The 26,312-nt window shown below is 46.9% G+C and overlaps 1 long non-coding RNA gene across 1 annotated transcript in view; it reads right to left on the bottom strand.

The window, feature by feature from the left end:
* Nucleotides 1–25,782, bottom strand: part of LOC142291136 (uncharacterized) — a 42,737-nt gene extending 16,955 nt beyond the window's left edge. Inside the window, exon 1 of the long non-coding RNA XR_012750444.1 lies at nucleotides 25,747–25,782. This is a non-coding gene — a long non-coding RNA (uncharacterized LOC142291136). The remainder of the gene's footprint in view (nucleotides 1–25,746) is intronic.
* Nucleotides 25,783–26,312: the final 530 nt, after the last annotated feature.

Raw genomic sequence — 26,312 nt, 5'->3', positions numbered from 1 at the left:
TAATAAGCACTTATCTAAATAAAAATTGGATACATCACGTTAAATATCATAGCACTTTAATTTACAGGTGAGAATAGGATAAAAAAAACTTATCTTGTCACCCCTAGTCTTTTTTTAAGATAAATACTTCAACCTAAATAGTAAAGTCTTATAATATCACATCATGTACCCAATCCATTGATATCCTGAAATAACTTTGGAGTTTGATACATATTGTGTAACATACACAATTGGGGGGAATTTTTATATGTCTTGCCCCAGACTTTTGGTGGATTTTCACGTTTTAGGCCCTTTTCACACATCAGTGATTCTGGTACGTATGTTACTGTTTTTATACGTACCAGAATCACGGACATACAAAGACCCATTAAAATCAACGGGTCTGCACACATCAGTGATTTCTTAATGACGTGTTTCATTGCAGCATACACGCGTGTCCATGTGCTCCGCATGGAAATAAGTCGAATTTTCCTTGCATCACTCATGTCCCACGGACCACATAATGGTGTGGTCCATGAAACACGTACCAGAAAAACACGTACATTTAAAATAAAAAGTTTTTTAAACTCACTCGTCTCCAGCGCTGCTCTCTTTGGCGCTGCTGTCTCTGCTTCCAGGCTGGCTATACATATGCACTGCACAGCCGACCTGGAAGTAGCTGCAGAGGGGAAACAGCGGCGGCCGGACACAGCATTGCGGGAGATTTCAGCACCACGGAGAGCAGAGGCGTGAATAGGTGAGTATAATTGCCTGATCTCCGTGTATTATCACAGATAGCACACAGAGATCACACGTGTGCCAAAATCACGGCAAATGGAGGGACATAACGTACCTTTAACACGTCAGTGAAAAAGTGTGGGTTTTTCACTAACGTGTGAAAGGGGCCATTGACACATTTATAAAGTCACGCAACATGTTTATTCACAATGAAATGTAGACGCTCAACAAGAAATCAAATCAGTTGTCAATTTGCCCAATAGCAAGTTGCACCCCTGTCGATGCACTACTCCAATGCAATAATTAATTTTCTTTACATTTTTTCCAAATAAACCCTCCATAGTATAGTTTAATTTAAAGAAATCAATGACAAAACAGTGTTTTCATAGGCCCACTATTTCTATTGAAATGTCAGAATTTTTGGTTGACATTTCAGAAGAATAGCTTTCACAGAAGTGAGACAATTTACCCCACCATAGGAGGTTATTTTTAGACTTTACAGTATAGCAGATCCTTTTTAGCCTTCCTTAGGCCTAAAACACACATCCGTGAAAACCATGCACGTGTGATACGGGCTGTTTTTCGGGTCCGTTTTCCGTTTTTTTAGGTCCGTTTATATGGTATGTGTGGCCTGCATGTGTATCCCGTATGCTAGCCGTATGTGCGTGTGGAATGTCCGTGTGTGCGTGAGTGAAATAACTGACGTGTGTGTGTTGTCCGTGTGAAATGTACGTGTGTGATGCAAAATGTTGTTACTACATGTCGGAAGACAGAGTAGCGGGATGAGAATGAACTCGGGTGAACTTCACCCGACTTCATTGTCATGCTGCGGCTCTGTCTGTGTGCCGTGTACTGATTAGCGGTCACCTGTGAAGGATTCACCGTTGACCGCTAATCCCCCGAGTGACTGAAGTGTCCCCCCCTCTCTCATACTCACCGATCCCCGATCACCGGCGCTGCACGGCGTTCACACTGCTCCGGTGGCTTTTTCTAATTTGAAAAAGCCGGCCGCTCATTAAACAATCTCGTATTCCCTGCTTTCTCCCCCCACCGCGCCTATGATTGGTTGCAGTGAGACACGCCCCCACGCTGAGTGACAGGTGTCTCACTGCACCCAATCACAGCAGCCGGTGGGCGTGCCACTATGGAGTATAGAAATAAATAAATAATTAAAAAAACCGGCGTGCGGTCCCCCCCCATTTTAATACCAGCCAGATAAAGCCATACGGCTGAAGGCTGGTATTCTCAGGATGGGGAGCTCCACGTTATGGATCGCGCTACTCAACTCAGTTGCTGTGTGGAGGTGACAAGAGCGGCGGTGTATTCTGCTGCTCCTGTCACCTGCATGCAGCAGAGCTGGAAGCGACGCTGGAGGTCCGTGGATTACGCCGGACATGGAGGGCTTTGTCGGGGTTAATAAATTGGTGATGAGGGACTTTGTTAGTGTTTTTTATTTCTAATAAATTATTTTTTCGGGTGTGTGTGTGTGTGTTTTTTAACTGTCACTTACAGATTAATCATGGAAGGTATCTCGGGGAGACGCCTGACATGATTAATCTAGGACTTATTGGCAGCTATGGGCTGCCAATAACTCCTTATTACCCCGATTTGCCAACGCACCAGGGCAAATCGGGAAGAGCCGGGTACAGTCCCAGAACTGTCGCATATAATGTATGTGGCAATTCTGGGCGGCTGCTGACTGATATTGTTAGGCTGGGGGGCTCCCCATAACGTGGAGCTCCCCATCCTGAGAATACCAGCATTCAGCCGTATGGCTTTATCTGGCTGGTATTAAAATGGGGGGGACCGCACGCCGTTTTTTTTAATTATTTATTTATTTTACTGCACAATATAGACACGCCCACCGGCTGCTGTGATTGGGTGCAGTGACTGCAACCAATCACAGGCGCCGGTGGGCGGGTAAAGCAGGGAATACGAGATTGATTAATGGGCGGCCGGCTTTTTCAAAATAGTAAAAGCCGCCGGAGTTTTTATAACAGCCGTTAAGCGCCGCGCCGGAGATCGGGGAACGGTAAGTATGAGAGAGGGGGGGAACTGACCGACAGACAGTGAGAGGGACAGATAAGACAGAGAGACCGACCGACGGACTGAAGGAGAGAACGAAACAGAAAAAGAAAAAAGAAGACCGACATCACATGAAAAAAGCACAAAACGTACAGGGAGCAAACAGATGTGTCCGTGTCACTCGGACGTGCGCACAGACCTGTTACATCTCGTGGCTCTCCTGAGGCAAGGACTGAGGCAGTCTCCCATTCCTTGCCTGCCACGAGCATTCCTGCTCAGCAGCGCCAAAGGTCTGCCAGACTGCGCAGTGTGCCGGAGATACCTTCTCAGAGAGGCAGCAGAAGGGTGACACCTAGTGGTTCTCCTGTTACAAGGAGTGAAGCGGTCTCCCATTCCTGGCCTGCCGCAGACTCTCCTGCTCAGCGGCCCCGAAGGTCTGCGAGGCTGCGCAATGTGCAGAGGTTTACTGCTCAGGGAAGCAGTGAGATTCCCGTTATCTCTGCACATTGTGAGACCGAGGATCCCGCATCTATTTCCCAGAGGCAGGAGGGTGAGCATGTGCAATGCGTGGTGGGTCCTGATTCGCTCACTGACGTCACACGGCTTGATGACAAGGCTGGTGACGTGGTGAATCCTGACTGGCCAGGCTGGGACGTCGTGGACCCTGATTGGGTCAAGTCCGTCATCTCCGCCTCGCGCCCGCCCTCGGGTGGAGCTGCACCTCCTTAAAAGCTCCCCCTGCCATCATGGTGGCGCGCGACCGTCCTTCTATGTTTGGATGTCTGGCAGCGTGCTGCCACGCCACTGCTCAGGCATTACTGTCTCTTGTGGGCTTGGCCCTTGCTGCTCCGGCAGTACCTCGTTTGCAGGCCGTGTTCCTGCCTTGCTGCTCCGGCAGTACCCCCGTCAACAGGCAGTGTTCCTGTCCCAGGTGAGCTCCTCAAGTCTCCATTGGACTCACCTGGTTATTGAAAGCACACGTGCGTGGGCACCTCTGTGCTACTCTCGTGCCATATTCTCGTGACTTCCACTGGCACACGTGCGTGGGCACCTCTGTGCTTCCCCGTGCAACAGGTACACCGAGCCATGAGATCTGTGCCATACAACCCTCACGGGTTAGCGCAGATCGGTGTACATAGATCGTCTGTGACATTCCAGACGATCGCTAGCATCAACCCGCTCACTCTTCACCCACCATAGCGGCGGTCCCTTACACCGCACAGTGGACCTTGACCGGCGGAAGCAGTCCATTTCCCATCTTGGCACGCTTCCCCGGGTCCCCCTCGTAACATTACGGTCGCGCCAAAGGTCTGGCTATGGCTGAAGAGCAGCAGCAGTTGCTGCGTTATGTGCAGCAGTTGGAGTCACGATTGGCAGCAGTGGAGCAGTCTTCCTCCGATAAGACTACTCTGACGACAGTCGCCACCCAGGCGGCTACCCAGGCTGTGCTATTGGACGGAAGGTCTCCTCGCCTTGCGCTTCCAGAGCGCTTTAGCGGCAACAGCTCTGAGTGCCGTGGTTTTATAAACCAGGTTACCACCTACTTAGAGCTGTCCGCGACTCTTTACGCTACCGAGAAGGCGAAGGTAGCCTTCGTCCAGTCCCTGTTCACAGGGAGAGCGCTGAAGTGGTCCACGCCGTTGTGGGAGCGCGGAGATCGTGTGGTGAATAACTTAGCAGCTTATCTTGGGGCCATGAGAATGGTGTTCCTCGGGCCTCAAGTCACCCACGATTCCGCGCTGCGCCTCCTACGACTTCGGCAAGGGTCTGCTTCAGTCGGGGACTTTGCTGTACACTTTAGGACACTGGCCGCAGAGCTGGACTGGCCGGATAAGGTCCTTGTCCCTGTGTTTTGGGAGGGCCTGGCAGGGTTTGTCAAAGATGCACTGGCCACACGTGAGGTGCCTGCCACTTTAGAGTCCTTGATTCAGGTTGCCTCTCGCATAGACATCCGCCAGGCGGAGCGAAGGCTCGAGGTCTCTTCAGCACCCACGTCTTCTCGGCCTAAAAAGCGTCTGACTCCCGTCTTCCATCAGACAGGTCCCCCAGCCAGTCCTGTAGGCGACTCCGTGGAGTCAATGGAGGTGTCCAAGGTGGTCTCCTCTGCCCCAGGTTCTCGGTCTTGTGTCATCTGCTTTTCCTGTGGGCAGAGGGGACACATAGCTACCCGATGTCCCAAACCGTCGGGAAAAGACAGCGTCTAGTTTCTATCAGAGGGGGGACTCTAGACGTTACTTCTCCCTCTAGGTTGACTATCAGCGCCCAGTTGCAGTTCGGCACTACTCTCTTCTCTGCCCTGGCTTGCTTGGACTCAGGCGCTGAAGGCAATTTCATCTCGACCTCCCTGGCAACCCGATACTCAGTTCCCCTGGTTCTGTTGCCCAAGCCACTCAGGGTCCGGGTAGTCGACGGGTCCATACTACTCGATCCTATCACCCAGATCACCATCCCTCTCAGGATGGATGTACCACCGGGACACCATGAGCAGGTGTCCTTCCTGGTGCTTCCAGGGGGGACGGATGAGATCCTACTGGGCCTTCCCTGGTTGAGACAGCATGCTCCTATACTCAACTGGGCAACAGGGGAGATCTCATCCTGGGCAGGATCCTGTAGAGAGCACCTCGTGACTACCGAACCACCCGCTACCATTAGGTCGGTTGGGTCCTCAGGGAATACTGAGGGGCCGGGTTTACCGACACCTTATGAGGCCTACAGGGATGTCTTTTCCAAAAGGGTCGCAGATACTCTTCCTCCACACCGGCCATATGATTCCCGAATAGACCTGAAGCCAGGCTCCGAGCCCCCCAGGGGCAGAGTGTATCCACTCTCTGCTCCAGAGACGGAGGCTATGTCCAAATATATTCAGGACAGCCTGGCGAAGGGGTTCATTCGCAAGTCTATTTCACCGGCTGGTGCAGGGTTCTTTTTTGTGCAGAAGAAGGAAGGGGATCTGCACCCCTGTATCGATTACAGGGGATTAAATGCAATCACAATCAAGAACAAATACCCTTTGCCCCTCATTACTGAGCTATTTGATCGATTCCGCGGGGCAAAAGTCTTCACAAAGCTGGATCTACGCGGGGCGTATAATCTAGTGCGAGTCCGAAAGGGCGATGAGTGGAAGACCGCCTTTAACACCAGGGACGGTCACTACGAGTATCTAGTAATGCCCTTCGGACTCTGCAATGCCCCCGCCGTATTTCAAGACTTTGTGAATGACATTTTCCGGGATTTGTATCTTTCCGTGGTTGCATACCTGGATGACATTCTTATCTTCTCCCCCGATCTTACCACCCATCGGAGGGATGTCATCCGAGTACTTAAGAGGCTCCGCACCCATTCGTTATATGCTAAGCTGGAAAAGTGCGTTTTTGAACAGGAATCCTTGCCGTTCCTGGGGTACATAGTGTCCAGTCAGGGGTTAGCAATGGATCCGGGGAAGTTGGAGACAGTGATGAACTGGCCTGAGCCCCGCTCGCTGAAGGCGATCCAGCGATTCTTGGGGTTTATCAATTATTATCGCCAGTTCATTCCCAACTTCTCGACGGTGGCAGCACCCATCATTGCCCTTACCCGCAAGGGCGCTAATCCCAAAGCATGGACACGGGAAACGGTAGAGGCATTTCACACTCTCAAAACTCACTTCTCCAGAGCTCCCATCCTTCATCGTCCAGACATCTCCAAACCCTTCCTACTGGAGGTAGACGCCTCTTCGGTCGGTGCAGGTGCAGTCCTGTACCAGAAAAACGAACGAGGAAGGAAACATCCGTGTGTTTTTTTTCTCCAAGACCTTTTCTCCGGCCGAGAGGAACTACTCCATAGGGGATAGGGAGGTACTGGCGATGAAACTAGCATTCCAGGAATGGCGGCATCTCCTGGAGGGTGCGAAGCATCCATTTGAGGTTTTTTCTGACCACAAAAACCTCACATACCTCCAGACAGCACAACGCCTGAACCCAAGGCAGGCCCGTTGGTCTTTATTCTTCTCCCGGTTCCGCTTTATTATCCGCCACCTGGCCGGTGAGAAGAACGTATGGGCCGATGCCTTGTCACGTTGTATGCTTGTGTTGGAGGAGGACGAGGAGGAGCCTCATCTTATACTACCCCCGGACAGCTTGAGGATGGTCACTCCCACTTCTTTGGACCAGGTGCGACCTGGCAAAACCCTCGTTCCCCCTGAACTACGGAACGAGGTGCTATCGTGGGCCCATGCCTCCAAGGTCGGGGGTCACTTCGGGGTCAAAAGGACCAGAGACCTGGTGACCAGGCATTATTGGTGGCCGAGACTACCCCAGGACATACAGGAATATGTGGGAGCCTGTATGTCGTGTGCTCGGAATAAGCCATCCCGGCAGAGACCGGCAGGTCTTCTTCACCCACTGCCAGTGCCGGATCGTCCCTGGGAAGTGGTAGGGATGGACTTCCTGGGAGATCTGCCCAAGTCAGCAGGGCACAGGGTCGTATGGGTCATCACGGACCACTTCTCTAAAATGGTCCACTTGGTGCCTCTCCCACGACTCCCGACGTCACGTGCTCTCGCCACCTTGTTCATTCGGCATGTATTTAGGTTGCATGGCATGCCTGACAAGGTGGTGAGCGACCGGGGTCCCCAGTTCGCGTCTCGCTTCTGGAGAGAGCTCTGTAAGCTCCTGCAGATAGAGCTGAACATCTCCGCATACCATCCCGAGACCAATGGACTAGTGGAGAGGACTAATCAGACCTTGGTAACTTACCTCCGCCATTTTATATCCGCGCACCACGACAACTGGGCTAACCTCCTTCCTTGGGCCGAATTTGCCATTAACAATTCGGTCCATGAATCCTCTGGCCAGACTCCGTTCCTACTCAATAACGGACAACATCCCAGAATCCCGGTTCCGATGCCCATTACGTCACCCGATACTAGAGTGGAGGATTGGGCGACCAAGGCCCGGGAGATCTGGGATGACACCCAAGAGGCTCTTAAAAGGGCTAAAGACCGGATGGTGACAACGGCTGATGTTCGCCGCCGCCCTGCACCATCCTTCACCCCTGGTGACCTAGTATGGCTGTCCTCTAAGAATGTTAACCTACGGGTACAGGCAGCCAAATTCGCCCCTAGGTATCTGGGTCCGTTTAAAGTACTACAGCAGGTAAACCCAGTGGCATATCGACTCCAGCTCCCTCCACGCTGGGCTATAGCCAACACCTTTCACGTGTCCCTCCTGAAACCCGTAGGACTTAATAAATTCTCGGGGTCCCTGCCGGCTCAAACCGACTCCCCGTCCGACGACCCTGAGGTGGCAAAACTTGTGGAGACAAAAGTCATACAGAGCAAGAGGTACTACCTCGTGGAGTGGGCCGGCCGTGGTCCGGAGCATAGATCCTGGGAGTTGGAGGATCATATCCGCGCCCCGGGTTTGATAGCGGCCTTCGAGCACGGACAGGGGGGGGGGCCTAGACGGGGGGGTTAATGTTACATCTCGTGGCTCTCCTGAGGCAAGGACTGAGGCAGTCTCCCATTCCTTGCCTGCCACGAGCATTCCTGCTCAGCAGCACCGAAGGTCTGCCAGACTGCGCTGGAGATACCTTCTCAGAGAGGCAGCAGAAGGGTGACACCTAGTGGTTCTCCTGTTACAAGGAGTGAAGCGGTCTCCCATTCCTGGCCTGCCGCAGACTCTCCTGCTCAGCGGCCCCGAAGGTCTGCGAGGCTGCGCAATGTGCAGAGGTTTACTGCTCAGGGAAGCAGTGAGATTCCCGTTATCTCTGCACATTGTGAGACCGAGGATCCCGCATCTATTTCCCAGAGGCAGGAGGGTGAGCATGTGCAATGCGTGGTGGGTCCTGATTCGCTCACTGACGTCATACGGCTTGATGACAAGGCTGGTGACGTGGTGAATCCTGACTGGCCAGGCTGGGACGTCGTGGACCCTGATTGGGTCAAGTCCGTCATCTCCGCCTCGCGCCCGCCCTCGGGTGGAGCTGCACCTCCTTAAAAGCTCCCCCTGCCATCATGGCGGCGCGCGACCGTCCTTCTATGTTTGGATGTCTGGCAGCGTGCTGCCACGCCACTGCTCAGGCATTACTGTCTCTTGTGGGCTTGGCCCTTGCTGCTCCGGCAGTACCTCGTTTGCAGGCTGTGTTCCTGCCTTGCTGCTCCGGCAGTACCCCCGTCAACAGGCCGTGTTCCTGTCCCAGGTGAGCTCCTCAAGTCTCCATTGGACTCACCTGGTTATTGAAAGCACACGTGCGTGGGCACCTCTGTGCTACCCTCGTGCCATATTCTCGTGACTTCCACTGGCACACGTGCGTGGGCACCTCTGTGCTTCCCCGTGCAACAGGTACACCGAGCCGTGAGATCTGTGCCATACAACCCTCACGGGTTAGGGCAGATCGGTGTACATAGATCGTCTGTGACATTCCAGACGATCGCTAGCAGCAACCCGCTCACTCTTCACCCACCATAGCGGCGGTCCCTTACACCGCACAGTGGACCTTGACCGGCGGAAGCAGTCCATTTCCCATCTTGGCACGCTTCCCCGGGTCCCCCTCGTAACACAGACCCATTGACTTTCATTGGGTCCGTGCTGCGTGTTGCGTGCAGAAAACGGCCATGCTTCCATGCAAAACGCACACAGGTACGGGTCACGGACACGGACAAACGGACATGCCTCAAAAACGCACATGGAGCTTTTTTTATCATACAATAACATTGGTGCACGTTTGGCCGTGTCTCCAGTATACACGGAAACGGACCAAACACGCACGTGTTTCACGGATGTGTGTTTCAGGCCTCAGTCAGCAAAAAGTCCACCATTTCTCCTTACGACTAGAATAGCGATTAAAATAAAACATATTACAGCAAAAAAAAGCACAACCAACATAATCTTGTTTCGGTCCATTAAAAAGTTGTAATGGACTGTTAGTGGAACAGAAGACAGGTAAAGTTATAATAGTTTTTCTTTATCGTATAAAATGAATGCATCTCACACTGTTTTGTACTTAATTTCCAACATTTTATTATGCGTTGTACATCATTTTAAGTTATTCACAGCACTGTTGATTTTCCTTTTCAGTATTTGCACAAAAACGTGAAAAAAAATCTCGACTTATACTGAGAAAATGTACAGCATAATGGAATTTGACATATATCACACTGGGTGAATTCACTTTTTTTATGAACCATGTGTAATTTGCTTATTGTGACATATATAATAGAGTAGCACTAATAGCTTTTAGTAAAAGTTTGCTATTTCCATTTCATTGTACGTATTCTACTGTGGCTACTGTACTAGTCAAGTACAAGTACATAAACTAAATATATGTGGAGAAGTGTTCTAACATTTATAAAGGACACTAACAACACAAGGTAAAAAGCTTTTATATTTGCTTGTTTGTAGAAGAAGAAAACGTTGCAAGAATAAGACATTTTAGGTAGTTACAAGAAATTAAAAGGAAAATCGGTCAATTTCACTCCATATATACAGCGGTGCTTGAAAGTTTGTGGACCCTTCAAAATGTTTCATATTTCTGCGTAACTTTGACTTAAAACTAGATCACAAAAGTCTTAATAATTACAAAGAAACAAATCAAACAGATGGATTTTCTGATTGATCGAAATGATCCAATATCATGTATGTGAGCACAAAGTATGTGAACCCGTACTTTCGTTATTAGTTTTGACCCCCTTTGTGCAGCAATAAGTGAATCCAGGAGACAGTGAAGCAAAGTAACAGTGCTAACCACTGAGTTACTTTCATGCCTCAGGACTTGATCTTGGGACCTTTTGCTGTGTAGTCAGTTTCCTTTCATGGTGGGCCGTAGCTGTTCTTACGTGCTTATTTGTTTGTGTCCTATCACATCCTGGGTATTTATACTCTCCTATTTCAGCTGGCTACATTTCCTTGTGGATATCTGCTATCGAGTTTTGGCCCTACAGCTAAGGGATTTAGCCAGAGACAAATGTTGTTTTTTCTGTGTATTCTGTTTTGCCTCTGCTACACCCACCTGTTGTTTTCTGTTAGGGTGTTAGGAGTTTACCATTGTTTGTATTCATTATTTCTCCTTTACCCATTTCTGCATGCTTGCCTTATCGTTGTTTGAAATGCTTTGCATACTTCCCTATCGTTCTTCAGGAGGTACATGAGACAACTCGATGGCCTTTCAGGCAACCAGGTCCACTTTGTGATTTTCTAGTTGTGCGGCTAGGGATATTCCATTCTGTGTAGGAACCATTAGGGTGCTGCGCAGCTAGGGATGCTGTACAGGAACCAGTAGGGCGCAGGTGCGTCAGCAGTGAGATAGACTTTTTTTTGCCTTTTATTTCTTTTGGATTACGTATGTGCATAACACTAAAGCCAGCCCACCCCACACACCATAGTTTGTGCTGAGGCATCATCATGGCCTCCATGAACGTTTTGCCAGCACAAATTCAAACTTTGTCCTTGGAAATTGCGGACATCAGGCGTCAAATACTAGCTAATCCTATTGGCACAGTGGAACCCAAGGTAAAATTACTGGATTGATTTGATGGAGATAGAAGTAAGTTCTCAATTTTTTTTTTGCCACATGTAATATTTTCACCTCCATCCTGTCTCTTCTGCGGGTGAGAATCAACGGGTGGGCATTGTTTTGTCCTTGCTTCGTGGAGATATTCAGGCTTTGGCATTTTCATTGCCTGAGGGTTCTCCAGAATCCAAGATCCGCAAACTGGTTCATCGAGACTATAGAGTGGAGAACTACTGCTCAATGTTTAGACTTTGGACAGTGGAGACCTCCTGGAATGATTCTACTTTCCAAATTCAATTTGGGTCAAATTAGGGACATGATAGCATACAGTCCCTAGTCAAATAGTGTTCACTAATGCTGAATTACGTCCAAATCTTGCCATTTCCAACATTAGTATGCTTGTGGGTAGAGTTAGCACTCTGTTACCTGTGAGATGTATGCAGCAGTCACAGCGTCTCCTATATGTTGTATATACTGTGACAAGCAAAACGTTAAAAATGTTTTGAACTTTTGACTTTCAGGCTCCGTGTCTTACCATCCACTACATCTATGAGTGTGAGTCTGCCTTCAATTTATAGCTAATTATCTTTGCTATCTAATACTCAAATTTGACTTGCAACTATTTAGCATAAGATTAGTTATGCAGATTCTTGTCCTGTTACTGCATTGTTACTGTTTTGCTCCTGGTGTTTTTTTAAAAAAAATCTTCCTGTATACTACAAATTACAAGCTGTTCTCACATTCTCTAATTGTTCAGTGTTTTATTAGGTTGATTATCAAAAAAAAAAATCACTGGTTTGAATCAAGGAGCAGCTATGAAGAAGGTTTCCCAAGAAAAAAGAAACTTCATCATCCAGTTCATCAATAGCGATCTCTCAGCCAAGAACTCATGAGAGTGCCATGACAATTGGAAGAATATGAAATAAAGTCTGTCCATCTACTCAAAGCCAAGAGGTAGACGTCCAGGAAAAAAAAATATCTGAGTAAATAAGTCGATTCATTACAAGGTCTATCAGTTCTGGTGTGGCAAACACGGCAGTGGAGGTGGCTTGTATGGTTCGTAATACTGAGATCAAAGTTGTCCATGCAAGCACCATGTAATGCACATTACACAAATCTGGAATGGTGGCCTGAAAAAAGGTGAAGAAGCCTTGACTTCAATATTGTCATAAGATTCATCGGCTTGAGTTTTCAAAGTGGACAGTAGAAGATTGGATGGGTGATTTGGAGTGATGCATCTTAAAATCTGAATATACCTTACCGGGGGGAAGCTGTCTGTGCAGCTCTGTGTGCGGGCAGCCGTGTGCGTGCGTGCGTCGGCCAGGTGTGTGTCGCTGCTTGCGGAGTCCAAGTGCGTGTCGCTGCATGTGGCGGCCAGGTGCGTGTCGCTGTGTGTGGGTGGCCGGGTGCATGTCTCTGTGTTCGGGTGGACTGGTGCGTGTTGCTGCGTGAGGGCGGCCGGGCACCTGTCGGTGACGGCCGCCAGGTGCCTCTCTGTCCCGGCTGCCATTCTGTGCGGGTGGGCAGCCTGCTGGCTGCCACTCTGTGCGGGTGGGCCGGTGGCTGTGCGGTGAGTGTCCGTGGTTCCAGTTTCAAATGATGGCGCCAGGAGTCAGTGTGTGCGCAAATGGAGCTCCTGGATGAGAGCTCAATCTGCGCACGCGCCGCTCCGGGCGCCATCATTTGAAACCGGGACCACGGACAGACTGGGACACTTACCGCACAGCCACCCGCCCACCCGCCGCTGCCACTGTCACTGAGCCGCCGCTGTCACTGACCCGCCGCTGTCACTGACCTGCTGCTGTCACTGACCCGCCGCTGACACCACTGACCCGACGTTGCTGCCAACACAGTCTCTGCCTCCTGTGACCCCGCTCCCCCACTGCTGCCGCCCCGCTCCGGTAAGACAACACCGGAGTATAAGACGGAGCCCATTTTTAATTTTTTTTTTACCTTTTCTTATCTCTAAATTTGGGGTGTGTCTTGTAATCCGGTGTGTCTAATAAAACAAAAAATACGTTAAATAAAAAAGTGGCAAAAGCTATCTGTTCATCATATAGCAGACGAAATAGTAGAATAAAACGCGATAAAAAAATTAATATAGTACCACTGAAAACGTTATCTTGTCCTGCAAAAACAAGCCGCCATACAGCTCCGTCAACAAAAAATAAAAAAGCTAGACCTCTCAGAACACAAGAATGCAAAATGTTATTTTTTTGTATAAAAAACAGAAACAAAAAGCTATATAAGTATCAAAACATATAAAAAGCTATATAAATGTGGTATTGCTGTAATTGTACTTACCAGAAGAATAAAGCTACCTAATCACTCATACCTAAAAAAATAAATAAAGCCAATTTTTCAGCTGTTGTTGTTTTCCTTCTGCCTCCCAAAGATCACAGTAAAGGGGGCTTTACACGCAACGACATCGCTAACGAGATGTCGTTGGGGGTCACGGAATTCGTGACGCACATCCGACCTCGTTAGCGACGACGTTGCGTGTGAAACATACGAACGACCGCTAACCATCAAAATTACTCACCTAATCGTTGATTGTTGAAATGTCGTTCTAATCCCAAATATTGTTGCTGTTACAGGACGCAGGTTGTTCGGCATTCCTGAGGCAGCACACATCGCTACGTGTGACACCACAGGAACGACGAACAACACTGTACCTGCGTCCTCCGCCAACGAAATGGGCGTCACTTTCTTTTGGCTGCTCTCCGCCCCTCCGCTTGGATTGGACGGCTGCCGTGTGACATCGCTGTGACGCCGCACAAACCGCCCCCTTAGAAAGGAGGCGGTTTGCCGGCCACAGCGACGTTGCTAGGCAGGTAAGTATGTGTGACGGGTCCAAGCGATGCTGTGTGCCACGGGCAGCAATTTGCCCATGATGCACAACCGACAGGGGCGGGTGCTTTCACCAGCGACATCGCTAGCGATGTCGCTGCATGTAAAGCCCCCTTAAGGCTCAGCGCACATTTATCCTGCACTCTACGCTGAGTGCTTATACCAGGGATTACATGTAAATCAAAAACATGATTCAGACAAAATTCCAAATGGAAAATTCACTGTAATGAGGCAGTGGAAGTCACTTTGAACTCCTATCTGGCATGTGGTCCAGCGGTGTCCATCTTTTTATATGTCCTTTTAAGGCATGCACAAAAGTGTGATCATCAACAGTTCTGTTCACCTTTGAAAACATGGACACTGCTGAACATGAACAGAGGCCAAACGGAGTCTTGTGTAACTCTGCTGCCTCATTATAGTGAATTGATCCATCAGGGTTTCGGAGATGTAGATGAAAACCCTAATGTCTCTTAACACAAATATTGGTAGTTTCCATGTTACTGGTAGCACAAAGGAAAATGCTATGGCTTCCCCTCCCCCCCCCAAAAAAAACCTCCCACATTTAATATCCACATGTTTGGTATTGTAGTGAGGAGAACCCACTTAATTTACAGGGTGCGTGTCTCCTCAAGCACGAGCTGGGCACAATGTACGGGAACGACAATGTACTGGGAATGATAAGGGCTTATTTGATACAGGTAAAATATATCTTTGTACCGTGTTAGCCAGTAGAGATAAAAAATTGTTTAAAAGAACTGAAAGATGGTAATACAGTTAGGTTCAGAAATATTTGGACAGTGACACAATTTTCGCGAGTTGGGCTCTGCATGCCACCACATTGGATTTGAAATGAAACCTCTACAACAGAATTCAAGTGCAGATTGTAACGTTTAATTTGAAGGTTTGAACAAAAATATCTGATAGAAATTGTAGGAATTGTACACATTTCTTTACAAACACTCCACATTTTAGGAGGTCAAAAGTAATTGGACAAATAAACCAAACCCAAACAAAATATTTTTATTTTCAATATTTTGTTGCGAATCCTTTGGAGGCAATCACTGCCTTAAGTCTGGAACCCATGGACATCACCAAACGCTGGGTTTCCTCCTTCTTAATGCTTTGCCAGGCCTTTACAGCCGCAGCCTTCAGGTCTTGCTTGTTTGTGGGTCTTTCCGTCTTAAGTCTGGATTTGAGCAAGTGAAATGCATGCTCAATTGGGTTAAGATCTGGTGATTGACTTGGCCATTGCAGAATGTTCCACTTTTTTGCACTCATGAACTCCTGGGTAGCTTTGGCTGTACGCTTGGGGTCATTGTCCATCTGTACTATGAAGCACCGTCCGATCAACTTTGCGGCATTTGGCTGAATCTGGGCTGAAAGTATATCCCGGTACACTTCAGAATTCATCCGGCTACTCTTGTCTGCTGTTATGTCATCAATAAACACAAGTGACCCAGTGCCATTGAAAGCCATGCATGCCCATGCCATCACGTTGCCTCCACCATGTTTTACAGAGGATGTGGTGTGCCTTGGATCATGTGCCGTTCCCTTTCTTCTCCAAACTTTTTTCTTCCCATCATTCTGGTACAGGTTGATCTTTGTCTCATCTGTCCATAGAATACTTTTCCAGAACTGAGCTGGCTTCATGAGGTGTTTTTCAGCAAATTTAACTCTGGCCTGTCTATTTTTGGAATTGATGAATGGTTTGCATCTAGATGTGAACCCTTTGTATTTACTTTCATGGAGTCTTCTCTTTACTGTTGACTTAGAGACAGATACACCTACTTCACTGAGAGTGTTCTGGACTTCAGTTGATGTTGTAAACGGGTTCTTCTTCACCAAAGAAAGTATGCGGCGATCATCCACCACTGTTGTCATCCGTGGACGCCCAGGCCTTTTTGAGTTCCCAAGCTCACCAGTCAATTCCTTTTTTCTCAGAATGTACCCGACTGTTGATTTTGCTACTCCAAGCATGTCTGCTATCTCTCTGATGGATTTTTTCTTTTTTTTCAGCCTCAGGATGTTCTGCTTCACCTCAGTTGAGAGTTCCTTAGACCGCATGTTGTCTGGTCACAGCAACAGCTTCCAAATGCAAAACCAGACACCTGTAATCAACCCCAGACCTTTTAACTACTTCATTGATTACAGGTTAACGAGGGAGACGCCTTCAGAGTTAATTGCAGCCCTTAGAGTCCCTTGTCCAATTACTTTTGGTCCCTTGAATAAGAGGAGGCTATGCATTACAGAGCTATGATTCCTAAACCCTTTCTCCGATTTGGATGTGAAAACTCTCATATTGCAGCTGGGAGTGTGCACTTTCAGCCCATATTATATATATAATTGTATTTCTGAACATGTTTTTGTAAACAGCTAAAATAACAAAACTTGTGTCACTGTCCAAATATTTCTGGCCCTGACTGTATATAGCAAGCTTTCAAAACTAGTCTCAAAAGCTTGCTATATACTGCCATCTTTTCAGTTAGCCATTAAAAGGTATCAACCAATGAGGACTCTCAGTTCTTTTAAACAATTTTTTTAAGGGATTATTTTCAATTTTTAATTCTGTAACATTTATTGCTTTTGACTCCACACGTGTTTTGTTTTCCAGAGACTAAATCATCACTACACCAGTAGGTGAATGCCAAGTGTGGTGTAATTTCTAAAATGTGGTCACTTGATGGTGTTTCTGCTGTCCTGGTACTTAGGGGCTCTGCAGATGGAGTCCACAAAGTATTCTAGGAAAATCCGTGCTCCAAAAATCAAATGGCGCTCCTTCCCTCCCCAGCCCTTCTGTGTTGCCAAAAAGTACTGTGGTGGTGCACCATCACATTATGGGTGTCAGCTTTGAGCATTCCTACACGATCAGTGTCCCGGAAAGTGGATTGGTCATTGTGGGCCAGTTGAATGGCCACCAAGGTCTCCCGATCTTACCCCCTTAGACTTCTATCTTTGGGGTCATCTGAAGGCAATTGTCTATGCTGTGAAGATGCAAGATGTGCAGCATCTGAAACAACGGATACTGGAAGCCTGTGCTAACATTTCTTCTGCAGTGCTGCTATCAGTGTGTTAAGAGTGGGAGAAGAGGGTTGCATTGACAATCCAACACAATGGGCAGCACTTTGAACACATTTTATAAGTGGTAATAAAATTGTAAATAACTAATGAATGAATAAAGTTACGTTAAAACCAAGCACACCATCCCTTCTCTTGTGAAATTCTCAATAAGTTTGATGTGTTACACGACCCTCTTCCCATTGAAAAAAATAAAGTTGGATCCAAAATGGCCGACTTCAAAATGGCCGCCATGGTCACCACCCATTTTAAAAAGTTTCCCCCCCTATCATATACTAATGAGCCACAAACAGGAAGTGGATATCACAAACCATTGCCATTTTATTTAGGTGTATTCATATAAATGGCCCACCCTGTACTGTGCCACAAAAGTAGTTTTCAACCACATTTTGGTAATGGCATACTGAGCAGAAATTTCACAACAAATTGTATGGTTCACTATCCCCTGTTGCCCTAGTGAAAATGAACATTTTGGAGTTAAGCAACATTTTTGTGGTTAAAAGTTCATTTTTTAATTTTTACTGCTCAACGTTATAAAATTCTGGGAAGCAGCTGGGGGCTCAAGGTACTCACCAATCATCCAGGTAATTCCTTGAGAGGTCTAATTTCCAAAATAAGGTCAATTGTAGTGGTTTCCACTGTGTAAGTTCCTCAGGGGCTTTGCCAATTTGACACGGCACCCGCAAACCAGTCCAACAAAATCTGAAATCAAATATGGAGACTCTACCCTTCTTCACTTTGTGCTGTGCCTCAAAAGTAGTTTTTCCATCATATATGGAGTATCAGTGTACTCAAATTGTACAGTTCATTTTCTCCTGTAAAGGGCCCGTTACACGCTACGATATATCTAACGATATGTCGTCGGGGTCACGTTGTTAGTGATGCACATCTGGCATCGTTTGACATATCGTGGCGTGTGACAGCTACGAGCGACTGTGAGCGAGCAAAAATAATCACCTTATCGTTGCTCGTTGACATGTCGCTCATTTTCAAAAAATCGATCGTCCTTCTGCGCCGGTTGTTCATTGTTCCCAAGGCAGCACACATTGCTCCGTGTGACAACCCGGGAATGATGAACTGCAGCTTACTTGCGTCCCGCCGGCAATGCGGAAGGAAGGAGGTCGGCGGGATGGTACGTACCGCTCATCTCCGCCCGTCCACTTCTGTGTCCACTGCTGTGACGCCGAACGTTCTTCCCCCTTCAGGAAGAGGATGTTCGCCGCCCACAGCGAGGTCGTTCGGGAGGTAAGTACGTGTGACGGGGGTTACCGACTTTGTGCGACACGGGCAACAAATTGCCCGTAACGCATAAACGATGGGGGCGGGTGTGATCGCTCATGCGAACGCACAATAAATCGACGCACGTAACGGGCCCTTTACCCTTGTCAAAATGAAAGATTTGAGGTTACATTTTCTACTACTTAGGCACATTAGCAGCTCTCCAAATGCAACATGGCATCCACTAATGATTATATCCAATTTTGAATTCAAAAAAGTCATATGGTGCTCTTTCCCTTCCGAGCTTTGCCATATGCCCAAACAGTAGTTTTCTACCACATATAGGGTATTGCCAGGAGAAATTGCACAACAAATTATATGGTGCATTTTCTCTCGTTACCCTTGTGAAAATGAAAGATTTCAGTTTAAAGCAACATTTTATTTGGTAAAAATTATTTTTTTTACTTTTCACGCCTCAATGATATCCATTAGATGCGACAATCCTGGCGCTTTACTCAGCTCATCTCGATTTTCCTTGTACGGTGACAATCAGGGTAATATAAAGTTTGCTTTACACGAGACGATCTATCGTGCGATAGATTGTCGGGGTCACGGTTTTGTGACGCACATCCGGCATCGCTTGCGACGTCGGGCTGTGTGACACCTCCGAGCAACGCAGTATTGCTCACAAATTGTGAGTCGTGTACTCGTCGCTCGGTTTCATAATCTCATTTAATTAAAATGGCGCCGGTTGCTCATCGTTCCCGGGGTAGCACACGCCGCTCCGTGTGACACCCCGGGAACGATGAACAGCAGCTTACCTCCTTCGGCACCCGCCGGCTATGAGGAAGGAAGGAGGTGGGCGGGATGTTTACGTCCCGCTCATCTCCGCCTCTCCGCTTCTATTGGCCGGCGGCTGTGTGACGTCGCTGTGACGCCGAACGTCCCTCCCACTTCAGGAAGTGGACTTCGTCGCCCACAGCGAGGTTGTCCAGAAAGTAAGTGCGTGTGACGGAGGTTAAACGAGTTTGTGCGCTTTACGATTTGCCCGTGACACAAAAACGATGGGGGCGGGTACGATCGATTGTGAAAACGCACAATCAGTCGTCCCGTGTAAGGCAGGCTTTAGGCGTTAATGACATCACATCTGCCACTAAGCCCAAGATGAAACACCAGCCCTCCAAAACTAATCTATAAGTGAAAAGAAATAAACACAGTCCCTGAAAAAATCCTTTATTTGAAATAAAATACAAAAAAACACTCTCCAATTTATTAAACCCAAACACACAGTTGCAACATAATCCATACAAGGTCCTACGACGATTCCGGCTTTGCTACATACAGAAGTCATTTTATTCTCTATTTTTTTTTTTTTTGCCTAAGAACTCAGTGTATGGGGTCAGTGCATGGATACTAGGCATCCGGTACAGATCTTGAATTTTACAGTCCGGGTTCACCCATCACTTTTTTTGAACCAATTTCTGTAAACAGTGGTCGACTAAAGCCTGCTTTACACCATACGATCCAGCATACGATATCGTATGCGATCATACCTGCCCCCATGGTATGTGCGGCACGTTCAATTTGTTGAACGTGTCGCACAAACGAATAACCCCCCGTCACACGTACTTAACCGTCCATACGACCTCGATGTGGGCGGCGAACATCCACTTCCTGGAGTGGGAGGGATGTTCGGCGTCACATCGACGTCACGCGGCAGCCGGCCAATAGAAGCGGAGGGGCGGAGATGAGCGGGATGTAAACATCCCGCCCACCTCCTTCTGCATTGCTGGCGGGAGCCGCAGGACGTAGGTAAGATCTGTTCATCGTTCCCGGGGTGTCACACACTGCGATGTGTGCTACCCCGGGTACGATGAACAACCTGACGTTCAATTTTTAGGAATTGAACGACGTGCATGCGATGAACGTTTTACCATTCAATTGCAATCGCACGTTGCTGTTAAATACTACAATGTAACTTACGATGTCGGATGTGCGTCACTTTTGACGTGACCCCGCCAACACATTGTAAGATATATTGTAGCGTGTAAAGCGCCCTTTATTCTAATTTAACTTCCAAATAACCAATCCTCACCACTATGCATCTGCAGGGGTTGGAAAGATACAGTTATGTATGTTTTGGCAATTACTGGTAAACTGATATTATGGGATGGTCAACTCCTGTGTGTAGAAACTCCTGTAGCAATGATTTAGGTTTATTATTGAATTCTTTTGTATGATCTTTATGTAATTTAACATAAGTATCCACTATATTATTTTCTAAATAATATAAATTAAAGGGGTTAACCGGCTTATTTTGACTTTTTTTTATTATTTCCCATTGGGACAGGTAAGAAGATAGTAACTAAACACAAGCTTGACGCCGGATTACCGGCCAAGAATGAAGTGAATTAATACAATATTATTATGAAATATTATTTTATTATCAATAAACTCACAAATATACACTTTCAAACAAGAGAGCCACCTGGGGGGCACATGGTTCCAGAGTATCTGCATATCAACTCCATCCTATATGTAATGTATCAACATTAAATCTAAACACAGGGTAATTACATCCAGTATTTATAGATAGACACTAATCAGATCAAAATTAATTACATCCAGTGTCTATTCACATTATGACATATGGTGTATGACCTCATAATAATTCCGCATCAGCATCTAATCATAAATAAATGCCCAAGAGAGCAACCCTTAATTAGTCATCCAGACATACAAGGTTAATCTCAATGGGCATATCACTGCTTCTGCCCAATATGTCGCCACCTACTCCCTTTTCTTTGCCTTCATCAGCGCGATATATTAAAGTGGACATATATATGGTCCAATAACCTTTTAATCATTCACTGGTATGCTGAGGCAGATCACACGCACGGCTAAATCAATTTACCATCTATTAATATATCTTTCAGCAACTGCTGATTTACATATGTGATAAGACACGATTCAGCCACTCCGTACGCCACCCCACCACCACCTGCTGACGACTAGTCCCCATACACCACACTGATAACGCAACAAAGGGTATTCAATGCCTGAATATACATGATGTAAAGATAGGGCAATACAGCAGAGATATGCGTTACAGATAAAGTATTTAGAATACACGTTTAGGGGGCGCCCCTTTTGATAAAGCAGCGGCGAAACGTACGTCAGGGGTGGTGGGACGCATGGCCAGACGAGTCAGTTAACAATGTGAGTATCCATTCTAACATCTAATTCCTAAACGTGTATTCTATATCATGTATATTCAGGCATTGAATACCCTTTGTTGCGCTATCAGTGTGGTGTATGGGGACTAGTCGTCAGCAGGTGGTGGTGGGGTGGCGCACTCAGTGGCTGAATTGTGTCTTATCACATATGTAAATTAGCAGTTGCTGAAAGATATATTAATAGATGGTAAATTGATTTAGCCGTGCGTGTGATCTGCCTCAGCATACCAGTGAATGATTAAAAGGTTATTGGACCATATATATGTCCACTTTAATATACCGCGCTGATGAAGGCAAAGAAAAGGGAGTAGGTGGCGACATATTGGGCAGAAGCAGTGATATGCCCATTGAGATTAACCTTGTATGTCTGGATGACTAATTAAGGGTTGCTCTCTTGGGCATTTATTTATGATTAGATGCTGATGCGGAATTATTATGAGGTCATACACCGTATGTCATAATGTGAATAGACACTGGATGTAATTAATTTTGATCTGATTAGTGTCTATCTATAAATACTGGATGTAATTACCCTGTGTTTAGATTTAATGTTGATACATTACATATAGGATGGAGTTGATATGCAGATATTCTGGAACCATGTGCCCCCAGGTGGCTCTCTTGTTTGAAAGTGTATATTTGTGAGTTTATTGATAATAAAATATTTCATAATAATATTGTATTAATTCACTTCATTCTTGGCCGGTAATCCGGCGTCAAGCTTGTGTTTAGTCAGACTCTATTGAAGTGTATATAAGTAAGTGGACTTTGGTGATTAAGAAGATAGTAACTACCTACCTGCCCTGCTGTCAGCCCCTCTCCCCTGGCTCAGAGCGGGCATGTGACCGATCCTGCCGTGATTTTGCTGCTTCCGGTCATTTCATGTTAACATGGGCAGGACCATGTTGACATGCAAATCTGGGAACAGCATGTTGCCGTCCTGCTGGGCGGGTACAGTGCGTGAGTCCCCGCCCCCTTCCCTGCACCCTCCCACACATTCCCCCGACTTGTAGTGTCCCCGCAACCTCCCCCGGCACTGCTTTGGGACCCGTGAGCTAAGGGGAGGGGCCTGGCGGCGGCTGCCCACGGTGTCACCGCCAGCACCGGGCCCCCTGCTCAGGATCGCACATTCAAATGTATCGGCATCACAGATGCCAACACATTAGAAAGCACTGATGAGAGGGAGCGCAGCTCTGCTTCTCATCACTGCCCGTGCAGTCTGTGTCCCGCTCCCTGCCAGCCCCGTGGCTGCCTACACTGCAGTATCAGCAGCTTCTCACACTGCAGTGCGAGCAGCCGTGGGGATAACGAGCACTGCTGTCAGGAGGTTAGATGAGATTATTACCTGCTGTGATGATCTCCTGACGTCAGTGCTGACACTGCCTTCTATGTCCGCTGCATTCTCACAGCATGTCTCGCGGGCAGCCCGAGACTGTTACTAGCGGTAATGTCACGGGCTCATGGGTATTGCTGAGAATGCGGCGGGCAATGGAAGTCAGTGACAGCGCTGACGTCAGGAGAGCAGGAGATCATCACAGCAGGTAATGATCTCATCTAACCTCCTGACAGCAGTGCTCGTCATCCCCTGCAGTGACCTGGGCTGACCTATTGATGTTAGCTCAGGTCACTGCACTGCTCTCTCAGCCAATGGGGAACATTCTGTTCTTCATTGACTGGGACATTGACTATGATATGGATCGTCATGGGACCCCTTTATTGGATTACGCCAGCCCCGGATTTGATTGTTCTTTTCAATAAATTGGTGAAAGAGGAAATGTGTTTGGGAGTGTTTTTTCAAATAAAACATTTTTTGTTTTCAAATTTTTTTTCTTTTTTTATTACTATATTACTTTGGGTTTGCGATGTCGGGTATCTGATAGATGCTTGACATCACTAACCCCAGGGCCTGATGCCAGGTGACATTACACATCTGGCATCACCCCCATATATTACCCCGTTTGCCACCACACCAGGGCAATGGGATGAGTTGGGTCAAAGCGCCAGGATTGGCACATCTAATGGATGCGCCACTTCTGGGGCGGATGTAGCCTGCTATTTTTAGGCTGGGGAGTGTCCAATAACAGTGGACCGCCTAGTCTCAGAATAACAGACCACAGCTGTCTGCTTTACCATGCCTGGTGATCCAAATTGGGGGGACCCCGTGTTTTTTGTTTTAAATTATTTATTTAATTTAAAATAACAGCGTGGGGTGCCCTCTGTTTTGGATTACCAGCCAAGGTGAAGCTACCAGCTGTGGTCTGAAGGCTGCAGCCGTCTGCTTTACCCAAGCTGGTTACAAAAGATATGGGAGACCCCACGTCGTTTTTTTTAAATTATTTATGTATTTAGTTTTTGGCTAAATACAAGGCTAAGTACCCTTTAGTGCCACATGAAAGTCACTAAAGGGTGCCAGCTTAGAATATGCGGGGGGGTAGGACATTATATATGTCTTTCTCATCTATCTATCCCTCTATTTATTCATTCATTCATTCCTCTATCTCTCTGTCTATATCTATTTATCCATCTCTATATCTACTCATCTATTTATCTTTCTTGCTGCTTCCGTTTTTTGCGGTCCGCAAAAAAAATGGAAGGCACACGGATGACACATGGACTGTATACGGAACGGAACGGATGTCACACTGATGCCACATGGATGCATCCATGAAAAAAATGGACCGTTTTTTGTGGACCGCAAAAACGGAACGATCATGTGAATGTAGCCTACATGTGTTCCATATGGGGGTAGGGGTCGGTACACAGCGATGGTGGTGGGGGTCGGTACAGAGCACCGTGTGTGTGTGTTTGTGTGTGTGGGGTGGGGGATTGCAAAGCCTGATGTGTGTGTGTGGGGTGGGGGGTTGCAGAGCCTGATGTGTGTGTGTGGGGGTGCAGAGCCCTTTGTGGTGTGAGGTGCATAGCCCTATGTGTGTGTGTGGGCAGTTATTTCCAATGCTGTAGTAATAACAGGTCAGGTGCTGGGGCAGAATACTGACAGGGAATGCGTGTGCAGAGGGCGGGGGGCGGGGCCATCTCTGACTGTGAGGTTTAGCACAGGAAGTTATCATGTTTGGAGCTGAATGTAAACAAAGAGCTGCAGAGAATAAAGGGATAATTCAAGAGGAACAAAAATTAGAAAACAAAAAATAACAATGTAGGGGTGTTTTATATAACAATACAGCACATATTAGCTTAGCAAAATTTTTTGAGTTTATGTCGGACAACTCCTTTTAAGTTTTTGATTAATTCCTGCATTTAAAACAACAATAATACTCCATTTGTCTGCTTCGTGGATAATTACCGTATTTTTCGGACTATAAGACGCACCCTTGTTTTAGAGGAGGAAAAAATAGAAAAAAAAAAATTAAAGTAAAAGAATGTGGTCATAACACACTGTTATTTTACTGCTGACAGTGTTATTGAGGTAATAATATCCCCAAATTCTGTCCTCATATCCCCCATTCTGGGTACCTTCCAGGTATATATGGCCCCCATCGTGGAAAATGTATGTTCCCCATCATTATATGTGTGATCCTCCAACCTGGTGTGTGTGTATATATAGTTATATTGTGTGTGTGTATATATAGAGTTATATACTGTGTGCTTGTGTATGTATAGTTATATACTGTGTGTGTGTGTGTATATATATATATATAGAGTTATATACTGTGTGTATGTGTGTGTGTATATATAGAGATATAAACTGTGTGTGTGTGTGTGTGTATATATATAGTTATATTGTGTGTGTGTGTGTATATATAGAGTTATATACTGTGTGCTTGTGTATATATAGTTATATACTGTGTGTGTGTATATATAGTTATATACTGTGTGTGTGTGTGTATATATATAGAGTTATATACTGTGTGTATATGTGTGTGTGTGTGTGTGTGTGTATATATATATAGAGATATAAACTGTGTGTGTGTATATATAGAGGTGTATATACTGTGTGCTTGTGTATATATAGTTATATACTGTGTGTGTGTGTGTGTGTATGTGTGTATATATAGTTATATACTGTGTGTGTGTGTGTATATATATAGAGATATAAACTGTGTGTGTGTATAAATATATATATGATCCAACCCCATCCAGGTGTACAGTAATGCCTATACTATATTATTTATTGCCTTACTTGTACTGATGTGCTGCTCACCATGCTTCAGTTTGGTCCTAGAATTGCAAACAAAGTCTCACATATCTCAAGGACCTGCAGTGATGTAATGAAGAGCCGAAGCGCTGCGCTCCAAGACGCCACGTGCGCACGACCCCTGCACAATCTCCATAGACTGTGCAGGGGACGCAGGACGCATGCAGTTACGCTGTGCTACAAAGCGCAGCGTAAATGCATGTATTTACGCAACGTGCGCACATAGCCTAATGTGAGCACTCAGCACAGAGACTGCGGCTGTGCTGTGAAGGTATGCCGTGCTCTGGCCCTGACACTGCAGTGATGTGCACTTCCCCCGGGCCAGACATAACTGCAGCGACACCGTGCTCCTGCCTCCTAAACAGCTGACACACAGTCTCCGCAGCCGCTGCCTGAAGCCGGCGTCTGGAGCTCTCACGTGTCTGTTGTTTACATTAAACAAGTATTCATTAGCTGCTCCTCACACCCGCTGACTGCAGAGAGAGGTGGGCGGGGAGCAGCTAATGAATATTCACTTATTTTAAGCAGCGGGCACACATGGTTTCTCCAGC

The sequence above is a fragment of the Anomaloglossus baeobatrachus genome, chromosome 1 (genome assembly GCF_048569485.1).
Source record: "Anomaloglossus baeobatrachus isolate aAnoBae1 chromosome 1, aAnoBae1.hap1, whole genome shotgun sequence".
Taxonomy (NCBI): Eukaryota; Metazoa; Chordata; class Amphibia; order Anura; family Aromobatidae; genus Anomaloglossus; species Anomaloglossus baeobatrachus.
Note: the sequence above shows the minus strand (reverse complement) of the source record. Positions and strands in the feature narration are given on the sequence as shown.